Source organism: Astatotilapia calliptera, chromosome 10, assembly GCF_900246225.1.
Source record: "Astatotilapia calliptera chromosome 10, fAstCal1.2, whole genome shotgun sequence".
In the NCBI taxonomy this organism is placed as follows: Eukaryota; Metazoa; Chordata; class Actinopteri; order Cichliformes; family Cichlidae; genus Astatotilapia; species Astatotilapia calliptera.
In genome coordinates this window covers 29,105,604-29,120,088 of record NC_039311.1, presented here as the reverse complement: position 1 = coordinate 29,120,088, position 14,485 = coordinate 29,105,604, and the positions used below count along the sequence as shown (strand labels likewise).

At 40.5% G+C, this 14,485-nt stretch overlaps 1 long non-coding RNA gene across 1 annotated transcript; it reads right to left on the bottom strand.

Moving 5' to 3' along the window:
* Positions 1 to 798: 798 nt before the first annotated feature.
* LOC113030759 (uncharacterized) lies at positions 799 to 9,906 on the bottom strand. Its single transcript, XR_003273646.1, has 4 exons — positions 9,415 to 9,906; positions 3,586 to 3,825; positions 974 to 1,075; positions 799 to 858 (listed from the first exon to the last, which is right to left on the bottom strand). It is a non-coding gene; the product is annotated as an uncharacterized LOC113030759 (long non-coding RNA).
* Between the last annotated feature and the right edge of the window lie 4,579 nt (positions 9,907 to 14,485).

Sequence of the window (14,485 nt, the reverse complement as noted above, 5' to 3'; positions counted from 1 at the left end):
TATATTTTTTGAGGACTCCAGCCAGAATTATTTCACGCTAGGAGATGTGGTGTATGATGTCTGACACAGTCTGGAACATTTTTATCAGGTTTTGTGATTCATTTAGCCTCCAACCTCCACTTTTTTCAGCCTCTACTTTAGCTTTTTCAGACAGCTACTTTTTTCTTATGGGACCCCCCCCCCCCATTCCATTTAGGCATGAATTGCTATATGTGTCCAGCCAGAGGGTTTTTCCAATATATATTCACCCACTGGTTGATAAAACTCTGTTTTAGTGTTTATGCTGAGTTTTATTTTTAATTCTTTACGTAATCTACATCTTAGTTTTTGAAAACCTGACTTGCGGGATGATTTAGCAATCACAGTGTAGCCACACACTCAGGCTTACTTCTTATTTGACTCTAATCACGGCATACATTTACAAAATAAACATGTTTTATTAAATAAGAGTTAAAGAGAGGAAGTGATCCCAGAAATGCATCAAGTTTGGCTTGAATTACAGATCAAAGGAGCCGATGGGTCATTTTCCCATCGATTTCTATACAATCAGATCTCTTCCTGCAAACAAAAGAGTCTCCCCCTGCTGGTTTAAGACACTTATGTGCTGGTGTCACGTTTCAGAGCTGGTAGCTATGTCCATCTTTCATATACAGATTGTGACTGTACAACAGTTTTAGCTTCAGATTAACTGAATTTCAGTATCAAGAAAAGATCATTCAGCCCTCAAGGTTGATTAAGTAGCTACTTTAAAAGATCATAACCCACAACGCTTGAACTTTATAATCATAATTAAGTCAGGCCATCTTTATTTAGCACATTTTATAAACTGAAGGACTCAAAGTGCTCACCGGCCAAAGCCTGTTTGGAAAAACACATAAAGCAAAGCTTATGAAACTGAACCAATCAACAAAGATTATACAATAGTTCATTTTGATATTCTTTGTGATTCCTCTTAATTTATGTATCTGCTTACTTGAAGGACCAAAAAGATTCAACTTCAAGGAAAATGAAGTTGTTGTGTCACTACATGTGCTCTTACACAGCTCTGTGTCGGGTAGATTCCTGCTGCCAGCACCTGTAGAAGCAGACCATTTAAAAAGGGGGGTTACTAAAAACTGTATTTATGACCTCTGAACCCAAAGTGATTCATTGTGATGCTCTCTCTCTCTTTCTCTCTCTCTGTCTGTCAATACACACAGCAATACATGTGTGGATTGCAGCAGCAGTCCCAGGCTGATCAATAAGTGGCACTGAGGGAGGTTAGCTGTCACTCATCCAGTGTCTGACAACTGCAGAGGAGAAGGCCTGAGCCTGTGATACCCTCACTGGCTGACTGTCTGTCAGGCTGATTGCTCTGAAGTGTGGTGTGACAGCGCACCATTGTATCTGTCGCCTTGATCTTTTAACATTTTGTCTGTTTGCTGGAGCAGGTGGTTACTCACTGTTTATGAGTCCGACTAGATTTTATGTAAGGATAACTCACTGCTCATGCACCTTTGCCACGAGGGCTTTGGATTGAAAAATCTGTGACTTCCTGTAGATCACATTTTTAACAGACTTTTGATCCTTTAAAGCCTGAACCTTGAAATAATTGAATGAGAGTTCACTTTCTTTTTAAAAAAATAACGTGTTTGTTAATCTCCTGACAACAACAACAAAAAATTAATATTTGCATCATTTGCAGTTTTGCAAAATTAGTTTTATTCTGTAACATTTCCTGAATCCAGCATTTTTTTTTTATTCACATTTTATACCTTAAAAATGAATTTAGGTTTTTTTGGGGGGAATCATACTCATGATGAAAGGTTTCATGTATTAAATATGATACATTTGAGTATTTGTTGCCTCTTATTATTATCTTTATTTTTTTTGTTGTTGTTTGTTTGTTTTCTTGTGAATTGATTTTCTTCATTATTGGTTTCATTGTGTTTTTCCCTTGGTACATATTAATGTTTATTTATTAGGCATTTGTTAATTATATTGATATTATTCTTTTAAATTTTGCATTTTGTCTTTTTTCTTGCTCTCTACTTTCATTTTTATCTTTTTGGCTCATTTTTAAAATTTAGCGTTTTGTATTTGCTTGTCTGATGAGGCACTTTGTAAACTCTGATCTTAGGTGCTTTATAAATTTTAATTATTATTAATACAGCATTATGTACCATACGCAAGTACACAAATGCAAACAGCTCATAAACAGTCACCCGCTCACAGCCCCAGACTTCAGCCATTATACAGAAAGGTACAAATAATTCATGAATGACATCAGTATGAAGACAAGTTAAAGCAGGTTGTCTTCAGATTATTTGTAGCACATAAAGTATAAATCGTAGACAAACATTACCTTTTGAGAAGAGTAAGCTGAACAGACTGACTGCTGCTAACAACACCCTTTACTAACATTTCCTGCTGGCACACATTTACTGTATGTAAGATAGAAGGATAAAGTGTGATGACTTTGGTTGAAGACTTCAGCGAACCACACTGAGAGCTTTTATCCACAAATGGAGAAAACTCGGAACAGTGGTGAACTCCAAGAACGCGCCAAACACTCATCCAAGAAGTCTCACAAAATCCCAGGACACCATCTAAAGAACTGCAGGCCTCACTTCGGTTAAGGTCAGAGTTCATCATTTAACTATAAGAAAGAGACGGGGAAAAATGGCATCCATGGGAGAGTTACAAGGTGAAAACCACTGCTGACCAAAAACAACACAAAGGCTCATCTAAAATTTGCAAAAAACAATCTCGATGATCCCCAAGTTTTTTGGGAAAATATTCTGTGGACTGACATGATAAAATCTGGACTTTTTAGAAGATATGACGCCCATTAGAAGCATTTCATGAAAGGGAACATCATACCAACAGTCAAACATGGAGGTGGAAGTGTGATGGTCAGGGGCTGCTTTGCTGCTTCAGGACCTCTACGACTTGTTATTGACCGACTCATGAATTTTGCTCTCTACAAGACAAAATGAAGGTTTTGGAGTGGCCTCTTCAAGGTCTTGATTCAAATCTGATCAAGATGCATTAAAACAAATTGATTTAAACAATTCTCCAAAGAAGAGTGGTCCAAACCTTTCACAGTGATGTGAAACACTCATTGCCAGTAATCACAAATGCTTGATTGCAGTTTTTGCTGCCAAAGGTGACACAAACAGTTATTGGGTTTAGGGGGAACTTATTTTGTTCTCATAGGGCCAGATAGAGTTGGATATCTTTTGTCCTTTAATAAATAAAATCATGGGTGCAGTAAAAAAAAAAAAAACGTGCATGAAAATCCTTCCTTTGTCGTCTGTCAAACCCAGATCAGTAAGAGCAATGCAGGCAGAGGTGAAGAGGAAGTCAACGGAGAGGTTGTCACACAAACTGACAACTATGAAGGTAAACTGGCAGGTGAACATACACAGTGTTGTCAGCTAACTGAAGAAGCAATGAGATGGACAAAAAAGCACTTGGGAGGCCAAGCTGGAAAGTCAAAGTGACAGGCAGAGAGAGAGAGGAGGAAGTCGACCGTTGATGCAGGAAGACAGACGAGCGCGCACAGAAGAAGCATCAGTCAAACAGAAAGCAGCAGCAACATACACATGTGTTGATGCGAGAAGCAAAGCAAGCCGTCCTCTCCACCCGTAGAGGCGGGCCTGCCTCTGAAGTTGTGGCGTTGAGGTGAGGTGTCTCGCTACAGGGAGCTTCTGATCTGCCGTGGAGGTGGAGTGTTAACGCTAACTTCAATGCAGCCAGCTCGGAGCTCCCTGGCGCAGCTCTGCCAGGAGGCTTCAAAGGCTGCTCCGGCAGCCAGATTTCAGTGATATGTCTGCCTGATAGCTTGATATTCAAAAATATATTAGATTTTTCTCAGAAACGATCAAGTGATCAGATATTGCCACAGGTATCAAAACATTTTAGATAGAACAAGTCAGAAAATACCTCACTTACTGTTTGTACACACTAACACAGTTTGTATACAGATACACAGTAACAGATTTTGATGCTTTTTTCATGTTAGATGCAACTGCAGAGAATAAATACAACACAATCACAACAGTTTGACCTGAGATGACAAATTACATTCAAGGGGATAACAGATGATAACCAGTCCACACTCCCATCAATACTTTATTGTCATTAATGCTCAAATTAAAAAAAATATGGACTCAAAACAGGGCAAGCTGGTACAAACACAATGGATACAAAAGTCATCAGATCGTGAATGAATAGATGAACCAACAAATCCTGCATTAGGACAAACTCCTTAATCCACTTTAGGGAGAAGAGTAATAATGCACGGTGAGCTCAATCAGACAATAATGTGAGAGAAAAGAAGCTTATTTGCATTAAGGGAGATGTCTTTAACCTGTTGGCATCAATGATGTAAAGTGTTGTTAGAGTCTTCTTACACCGGCAGACAGGAAACCTGTGATTGGATGGATGCATGAACATGTGCTGAAACTGATGCGAGCCTCTTAATGAACTTGTGTATTTTTGCGAAACTCTCTTAGCGCTAAAAAAAGGAAGCGTTTTATAAATGGGACCTTCCTCTGTAACCGTTACATCAGTGCTGCAAGACTGTGGATAACCCTCTCGGCTGCTTTGCAATGTAGATTTCGGAGCCATTTCTCCTCACCTGGGACAGTCTTACCCCGCTAACCTAAAACACGTTCCCACCAAATAAGCTGCACTCCAGGCATTAAAAGTAGAGAGTGAAATTAAATACTGTGAGGTGAGGAACGAAAACATGTTTTTTCACAGAAACTAGCTCCCTAATTCACAGAAAGATGTCATGAAGATGATATTTATTGAATTTCAGTTGATTTTCTGGTATATGTATGCAGACCTACTGTCTTTATTACGCTGGCCTTCACCAAATCTTGAGAAGCTGCTATAATCAAGGCGGTGATATTTTCAAACTGATGCATTAGTGGAGTCTTAATTGTGAGCGAAATGGAGCTGCTAAGTAATTCATAATCATGTGTCACATACTTATCTCAGAGTTCTGGGCACAGAGTGTGGCATGCGTCAGAGCAGACACACACACCAAATTGGAAAATGTGATTTAACGAGAGAATAAATTACACATCGTTCATGTTGCTTTATCCAAACTCACAGCCAACATTACTTTCTGAAAATCTCCATGGCAACACTGAAATAAAAAAGACCAATGAAAGTTACATGTTGCAAAAAGGTATTACCTGTTTTGAGCTAAGATTATTTATTAATTAATTTTGTGTACAGAATACACAGTATTTTGTGTTGAGGCTCCCAGGCAGGATTAATTCTCATCTTTACTGCTGTTGGCACTTAAGGCCGCATGTTTCTTGTTCCTTTTAACTTAAAGCGAATTAAAGCTGGGAATACAAAGGAGGCGAGCGGGTGGTGTGAAAAAGGAAGGAAGTAAAGTTTCTGTGCAGTGGGGGGAGCTACTGTTTTCTGAGAGACGGCGCAGATGGCGGGGAGAAAGAGTACGTTTGTGCAATAAAGAGGTGTCTGAAATCAAATATCAGACGGATTTATTTATTTTGCAACAAGGAGAGGGAGACAAGAGGGCTTAAGAAATTGTTGGGGGAGTTTTCAGCATTGAGGTACTGTACTGGGAGATGTCAAGGCCGGAGAAATTTGAGAGCACAAATGTAGAAGAAAAAAGCAGCTCTTTATATATTTTTTTCATTATCAATCCTCAAAACAAATATTTTTTTTCTTCTGTGGGGAGGGGAGGGGAGGGTTGTGGGTGGCTGATTTTCTCTTTTTTTCTCCCTCTCTTTTATTTTTCTCTTCTCTTTTCTCCTTATTTTTCAACAGATGTAAAAATGATTGAAATCCCAGCAGGCCTCATTACTGTGGTCCTCCAGAGAACCGGGCTGGGGCTTAAGGTCTTCAAGTAACGATTGAAACATGATTTGTATTAAAGCCAACGATCTTCCTCGCCAGAGCATCAAATTAGCAAGAACCTCTGGTGAAGAAAAGAAGCGATATAACCAAATTGTAATTGTCTCTGATGCCTCGAGCCACGGATGGCATTACTAGCTGAGACATAGGAAAAGCTCTCAAGGAAAGTTTACTTGCAGACGGCGCTGTGTTTACTGCTGAATGTATTTATTGAAAATCTTCCGAGTTTTTCTTAATATCATTTGATCTTTATTAACCAATAAATCAGCTAAAGGGGGGTTGTTGTCAGTAAAGTCTTTAATACATGAAGGATACAGAACAGTGGTGTCTCTGTTCGAATAATTAAGACTTTGTTAATGAGTGACATTTAACCTTACAAATCCCACCTTTTACATGCAGCATAAGAGAAGATTATTTCACTCAGCATTATATCCATAAATCACCCACTCAAGAGTTGATGCAGATACTGTATAATATACATTATTGAAAAACATGTCATTATCTCACAGTGATTATCTTAACTATCTGATCTTTAAAGCTCTTATTTTGGACATTTTACCAATCAGATTTAAGCTATGGGAACAGATCAGCTATTCTCCTTCAGCTCTAAAACTCCGGCAGTAATAGTTGATGGCTTCCACGATTGCATTATTGCAAATGTGCTTCATATTTTGCTCTCCACATGAACTGTTTACCTGTATGTAGCTGAAATAAGACGTCATAATAGAACTACAAAACGGTTAGTACCAAAAGACTTGTTTTGGCTACGTGTTCTGCACATTCACCTATAAAATGCACATTTCTAGAGGTTGTCAAAGGAGCTTGCAAAGAAAAGCGTCTGGACTTCTTTAAGTTGCTTGAAGACGTTTCACCTCTCATCCGAGAAGCTTCTTCAGTTCTAAGGTCAAATGGTGGAGAGTCCCAGATATAAACCTAGTGGGAGTGACCCCCCACAGAGGGACAAAAGGACCCCCTGATGATCCTCTAATCGCCTGAGCCAAGGTGTGAAACTGGGTGTGGGTCCCAATCAGCCAGAGTTTCGGGTGAGTTCATTGTGAAACCTGGCCCCACCTTATCATGTGAATTCCTGAGGTCAGATGACCCAGGATGTGAGTGGGCGTTAAGGCGTCTGGGAAGGGATCTCAGAACTGGATTATAGATGGCAGAGAGTTGGTGTCGTAAACCCCCGCCTCTGTTCAAAGATGGTTGCTCACAGTGGACATAGATGGCTTCTTTCACTCCTCTTTCAAACCATCTGTCCTCTCTGTCCAAAATGTGAACATTGGCATCCTCGAAAGAGTGTCCTTTATCCTTAAGATGCAGATGGACTGCTGAGTCTTGTCCTGTGGAGGTGGCTCTTCTGTGTTGTGCCATGCGCTTGTGAAGTGGCTGTTTGGTCTCTCCAATGTAGAAGTCTGAGAGGTTTTGAGATCCCTTCCCAGACGCCTTAACGCCCACTAACATCCTGGGCCATCTGACCTCAGGAATTCACATGATAAGGTGGGGCCAGGTTTCACAATGAACACACCCGAAACTCTGGCTGATTGGGACCCACGCCCAGTTTCCCACCTTGGCTCAGGCGATTAGAGGATCATCAGGGGGTCCTTTTGTCCCTCTGTGGGGGGTCACTCCCACTAGGTTTATATCTGGGACTCTCCACCATTTGACCTTAGAACTGAAGAAGCTTCTCGGATGAGAGGTGAAACGTCTTCAAGCAACTTAAAGAAGTCCAGACGCTTTTCTTTGCAAGCTCCTTTGACTACGATGACCTGGATGACTGAGAACCTTCACAGACATTTCTAGAGGTTACATAATATAAAACAATTCAAAAGGTCTACAACCCATTTGCTCATGCACAGAAACTTTTTAGTTACAGGAAGATTTTTTAAAATAGGGTGAGTACAGGGAGCACTTTTAAAGACCTTCTATGACTCTGTGGTGTCATCAGTCATTTTTTACAGTGTTGACTCTGGCCAAAATAACATCTCTGATGGACAGAGTCTCCCACCCCATGCATGTAAATGTTGCTGAACTGCAGAGCTCCTTCAGTGCCAGACTGCTGCATCCTCAATGCATGAAGGAGCGTTTCTGCAGGTCCTTCCTCCCTGCAGCTGTCAGACTGTACAATCACAACTGCTCCCAACAATCATAGATGTTTACATCTGCGCTGTGACTGCAATAATTTAATCAACCGATTCGCACTATAACCTGGGTTTGCCTCTTATCTGTAGTTAATTTTATTTTATTTAATAACTGTACAATACTCTGTTTATAGTAACCATTGTCCTTAATGTAAATATGTAAGAAAAATTGTGTATGTTTCTGTGTCCTGTTTGTTGTATATGTGTCTTTCTGGCTGCTGTTACAACCAAATTTCCCCTAATTAAAGGATTATTCTATTCTATTCTATTCTATTCTATTCATTTTTCTTGCAAGGAAGCCACTTTTCCCATTTATTTGATTATTGTTTAAAAATGCCATTAGACCAATGCTACCTGACTAAAAAGGCACTTTTTCATTTCCCTGTGCAGACTTTTACATTTCATGAGCCTAACCATGCACCATGACATGGAGTATACCTATCCTTCACTGCGCATCACTGCACAAAAGAAGAAGCTCAACGTCCACATCTAAATGCAGGCAGAAGCAGAGTTCAAACCAAAGGGTCGTTTATTTGGCCGATTAATGTCCCAAACATACATCCACAACAGAGGCAGTAAGCAAAGTAACGAGAATCCTGGAAAATCCAGTGAAACATACAGTCGGGCGCCAAAAAGGACACCACAACAAAGGACACATGTAAACTGAGACCTTAAATACTGTTAAAGACACAGAAGGCAAATCTGAGCGAGTAAGACAGTAACTGTTGCAAACTTGTTCAAAGTAGGTGACAAGGGGGAATTTCACTCAACAAGTTTAGAGACTAGTAGGGTGGTGCAAGGTGGAATGAAAGGGAGTGACTGAACGAAGAGCTGCGATCCTCCCACGACAGCCCATTCGTAGTAATAGCACGACTTTGACAGTGGGAGGGTCATCAGGCACACAGAATTTGACATAAGGAAACTTTATAAAGGACCACCCCTAACCAGGATAAAATTATGGAAATAACCTGAAACAAAGAACCAACAGCTCAATAAAAAAAAATATAAACTAAGATCACAGTAAACACAAGGAAACAACCAGATGACCTAATGATAAACAAGTCTCAAAAACCACAAAACTCAAAGACCTGGCTGTGACAAAGTGGCTAGGACAGAATTCATTTGCCATTTGTCACTTGCGTATATTGTTATTCTGTGTTCTGTTATTTTACAGTCAGCCATAATGCTTTAATTTAGACAGTGCTGGTGTAACTTCTCTTAACACACAATATCCCGGGTTTTGTTTGTGGTAGCAGTAGTTACATTCTTTACATCCATGCATGTGTTTTAAAGCAAACACTACTAACCATCAGATCATCTGAATTTTCTTCTGTTTACAGGCACATGTCTAGTAAATTATGTTTCTTTATGTTGCTTTGGTTATACTTACCATGGTGTCCATGTTGTGCATTCAGGTCCTGTATGTGAGACGGGTGTATGGGAAGGGCCGCCCACTACTTCCTGTTTATATAGGGTCATGAGGTCAATGATTGGATCACTGGGTGTAACCAAATGGAGGGTTTTCATTTTGTATAGTATTGTTTGTTTTCTTTAAAGTAGCCTTTTGAGTTATATTGTATGCAGTGTTTTACTTTACAAACCATTTAGTTGAGTAAATGAGTTTGTCAGTTTCATGCATGACTTTATTCCTGTTCTTTGTTTAGAATTGTATTATTTGGTTTGACCTATTTTGTTCAATGGTAGGGGCTAACGAGGTCAGGTGTGGGCAAAGTCTTGTATAAAGCCAGTGGGATTTTTGCATGCCTGATTGATTGTTTTATGGTAAAAGGGAGATGCTAGCAATAAAGTATGCTTAAAAAGAACTTCAATTGTCTGCTAATGCTATTTACTTATCACCTTCCTTGCTGCTTAAGTTATGCTACATCACACTGGCGCCATGACACATCTTTGGCCTCCTTACACAAACAGAATCAGCCCTTGAGTCAAAATGATTAATTAGCACTATGAAGAAATGAATTCTGTTCCATCTAGAATACCAAACATCTCATTTTTACGTGGGAGAATAAAAATGAAATGTGCATGTGCTGCTTCCACAAACCAGCTAGCAAATTTACATCACTATGAAACTCAGCTGCTGCTCTGTGTTCTGCAAAAGGTGACAAACTAGATGTGTGTTACCCACTGAGCAAACCCGCTGGTAAAGAAAGTGTAGCATCATAGATTCAGACACTTCATCTCTCTCCCTTTTAGAAAGACAGATTTGTATTCAAAAGGACTTTCCGTATGCTCGAGGACTTTCCGATCGATATTTGTGAATACAAACAACTTCCCTCACAAAGACTGCAAAGCACTAAACTTGATAAGAATATATATATAATTAAAATGCAGCGCTGTTATTGGCTGAACTAAGAAGAAGTGACTCTAGATGGACAAACTGAAATATAGAACAAAAGAAAGGAGAAGGGAGTCGACGAAGGTTTGACACTGGGAGATGTAGAATGGCTGTAGGAAAGCAGACAAGGAAGGTGAAGGTGAATAAGAAGGAAGTAACAGGCATTATACTCGTCTCCTTCTTTCATACCCTTTTCATCCTAAGTGATGTAAAAACCTTGAGGTTCAAACTACAGAGCAACCTTGCTGAAGCCTGCTGAGGGCAAACGTTATTACAGTTAGTGTGTGTTTACAATCCTTACATCCTTGGCCTATTCTTTCATGCCTTCTACTGTAATATTGGTGTGCACACCCCGTCCTTGCATCTACCTCTGTCTTCTGTTCATCGACAACATCTTCAGTGTATATATTCCTCAACTCTCATTCCTCAAATTAGCATATAGGTATCAGTCTTTTATCATTTCACCTCCCTCCACCTGCCTTTCCCTTTTCCCCTCCTATGTGACTCTTTTTATTGCTCGACCTCCTGCTTGCTTCTCTCGCCCTTTTCTCTTCATCTACCGCTTTCTATTCTTTCCTCTCACTCCCCTCTCTCTCTTGGGTTTGACCCTGAGGCCAGGCAACGAGTCCAGGGAGGATAGAAGAGAAAGACAAGTGGGAGAAAAGTAAGAAGAGAACTCTCATGTCACTCACAATTCTCCCTCTCTTTCCGCTGCTCCTCACGTCTCCCTTCCCTCCTTGTTTGTCTGTATGAATGAAAAGCTTTGATGGGGAGAAAAGGAGTCGGTATCGATTGACCCTCTGAAAGATGCAGCCTGAGCAGCCAGACCCCCGCTGCATTGTGAACGCACCTCCCACCTCTATCACACCGGCAGATCAATAACTCTCCGCTTGGAGCGGGCCAGGAGTGAATTTTGTGCAGAGAGCTTGAGGAGGAAGACAAGAAGGAGGAGGAAGTGGAGGAGAAGGAGGAGAGGGTGAGGATGCTTTCCTCAAGCCCTACTGAGGAGGGAGGTGTGATGTGCAGAATGACTAAGTGACTGACAGGCTGACATAAAGCAGTGATTACAAGACTGCCGGAAAGTCACTGCTTGGACATTTTAAGGGGGAAAAAAGGAAAACTGCAGGAGGAGAATTTTCTGTCAGGAAAACAAAGCCTCAGACTGAATTATAACTACAAGTGTGGTAGTTTTCAATTAATACAGATAGTTTTGTATGCTGATCCTAAAGAAAAAAAATACATGAGATGATGGGATTTTAATTCAGCTTACATGAGTTTTTAAAATGCAGTGGGTCAAAATGACCCCCGTGGTGGTTCTAATGTAAATTACTGCTCTGCTGCGTGATTTTTCATTGCAAGTTAACCTGAGTTTATTTTGTACTTTATAACAACTTCAAAGGATTTGATGAACCTTGTACGTCTGCCATAAATTGGCAGATTTTAGCATCAGCAGTGACAAATAATTGCACAATGATTGAGTTACCGTAGCGTTGGTCTCAAGCTGCCAAACAAACAAATTTCCAATGAGAGAGCGAAATGCTAGTGACACCCTCAACTACTTATTTGTTGCTGAACATTGAACATTTTATGTTGCCAAAATTGATTTAAAGCATTGTAGAACAGAGCTTTTGACCTGAGTAGAACCATTTTGTATTTTATGAAACCAGTCGTTACAAGCGAGGATGTAACTAAGAAACCAGAGACCCTATGCACTCTTATACAATCGCACTTATACTTGTCTATCATAACATAGCTCTGAACAGATTTATAGGCCGTTTTTGTCTAAATTGGACCAAAGTGTATATAACTAATATCGCGCAGCATTGAGGAAGCTTTAAAGCTGGCAAATGAGACCATAAAGTCATCACAAAAGTGTTTATGAGTGCCTTAATTTAAGTGAGCTAAGTCATTTTTCTATATTCTATACAATCCCAGAGGTCGCCCCCTGCTGGCCATTAGGAAGAATGCAGGATTCCCTTTTCAGACCCGGAGGTTAAGTTGATCTTTTAGGCTACGTCCACACGTACATGGGTATTTTTGAAAACTGAGATTTTCCGTTTTCGTTTTAAAAAAAAATCGCATCCACACCTAAAAGCCAAAAACGAAGGAAAACCTGCAGAAGGAAAACACTTTTGACGCTGCGTTTTCTCCGTTTTTCTCATCCACACGTAAACGCAAAAACAGAGTTTTTGTGGACGTAGCCTTAGAGTGTATTAAATCAAAACATCAAATTGTATGTCTTTCTTTAGTAACAGATGTTCCATAAGTAAAAGCACATCTACAACAGAAAATAAAGCTTCTATGAGACGCAATTATAAAAGGCACAAAGGCAATAATATATGAAATGAGTAGTGCACTTTATTTATTGTGTACAAAATGAGTAAAAAAAACAAAACAAACTCAGCAGCTTCGGAGAGCAGGGTTCATACCATTAACTTGGTATAAATAGCATTAATAAATATTAAATGGCTTCTCATACCTCGACACTTAAATCTCACCTTCTTGTCTATTTACGATTAAGACAAACAGGCTGATGGCATTTTACTTGTAGCTTTCGATGCTCTTGTCAACACCATCAGCATGTCTCAGAAAAAACCTCTTGTTTCGTCATTGTATCTCTGAAGAAAGCCTCATTATCATTTAACAAGCAAAACATCTTGGCGGCAGCTCGTTAGATGTGAACTCAAGGCAGTGATTGAGAAGCAGTCGAGCGCTGAGGTGAAAAGCAGAAGGACTCCGACCGTTGCTGGTTGGTGGATTATGACTTTATCCAGTGTTAATGAGAGCGGCTCAGCTCTGAATCCCTTCTCCAAATCAATAAAGAGAGCTAATAAGAGCGGGGCAGTTACCGGCTTACCCTGAGATCACAGCAGGCGTAGAGAGGCTGTGCTTTAAGGACAAAAAGGCCCAAGCTGGTGGACATTATCTGGGGTGAGAGAGAGAAAGGAAACCCTGGGGGAAACGCATGTGTAGGGGTGGGAGGGTGTACTTTAAATGCCTGAGTGGTACCTCATGCAATTAATAGAAGTACAATTTAAATATGCAAAACGCAAACAATTACTACTGGGAGATGTGCAAACTTTGTGCATTTTGTTTTTGTTCTTTATGGAATTAACCCGTGTTTGGGATGTTTGCAGTATTTATAGTATAGAACAATTTGCTGCATTATTATGCAGGATAGGTGTCCACTGCAAACTCATATACACGCACACACATATATCCATAAAAGCTAAGGCATGCCAATACACATACTATCTAATTACACAAGTAAACACTGGCAGGTTGCTATCCCAGTATTTGTACAAGGAGAGACACGCTCACAGCTGCCTCAGACTGTTTTTCCACATGCAGCATTTTGGGATCATAAGTGACAGCAAGAGAGAGGTTGGAAGAGACACTCTTGGTTTTTTCAGCAAACATCTCCTCTTTCTTTGTTGTCCATTGCGGATAGATGTGCCCCCCCCAAAACCCCAGACTCTCAGGAGGGAGGTGGGAGTGAGGGCGTGTGCGTTAATGGTGTGCCTTGATCAAGCCTTAATCCAGGGAATAACACCCCCTCTATAAAAGACACGCACACACACACACACACACACACACACTTGTCCCACTTCAGCCTGATCTATGCAAACACTATCTCTGCATGGTAAACAGTCTTCTCACGGCAGAGAGAAATGAGAAGACAGAACAAATGAATGAGGAGGAGTGGGGAATAAGGAGAAGAGAAGCTGTTATTTAGAGTCGATTGTTTTGCTTCAGTTAACCATCTCCCCCCCCCCCCCCCCCCCCCCAGCCGAGACTCACAGAGTTAGGCCACCATACCGTCTTTGTAGATTATATAATTAATACCTGGATTAATTTACTATCATTCCTTTATTAAAGTAGCACATTGGAGTGGTGGCTAGTGCTGTTGCCCATCCCGTGTTGAGTTTGAATGTTCTCTGTGTACCTGTGTGGGTTGTCTCTGGGCACTCCGGCTTCCTCCCACAGTACAAAGGGAAGCACTGGTGGCAGCTGGGATAGGCTCCAGCCCCACTGCAACCCTGAACTGGGTATGTAGAAGAAGAATGATGGATTATTTTACTGAAATTGTACAGTTCTTACACTTGCT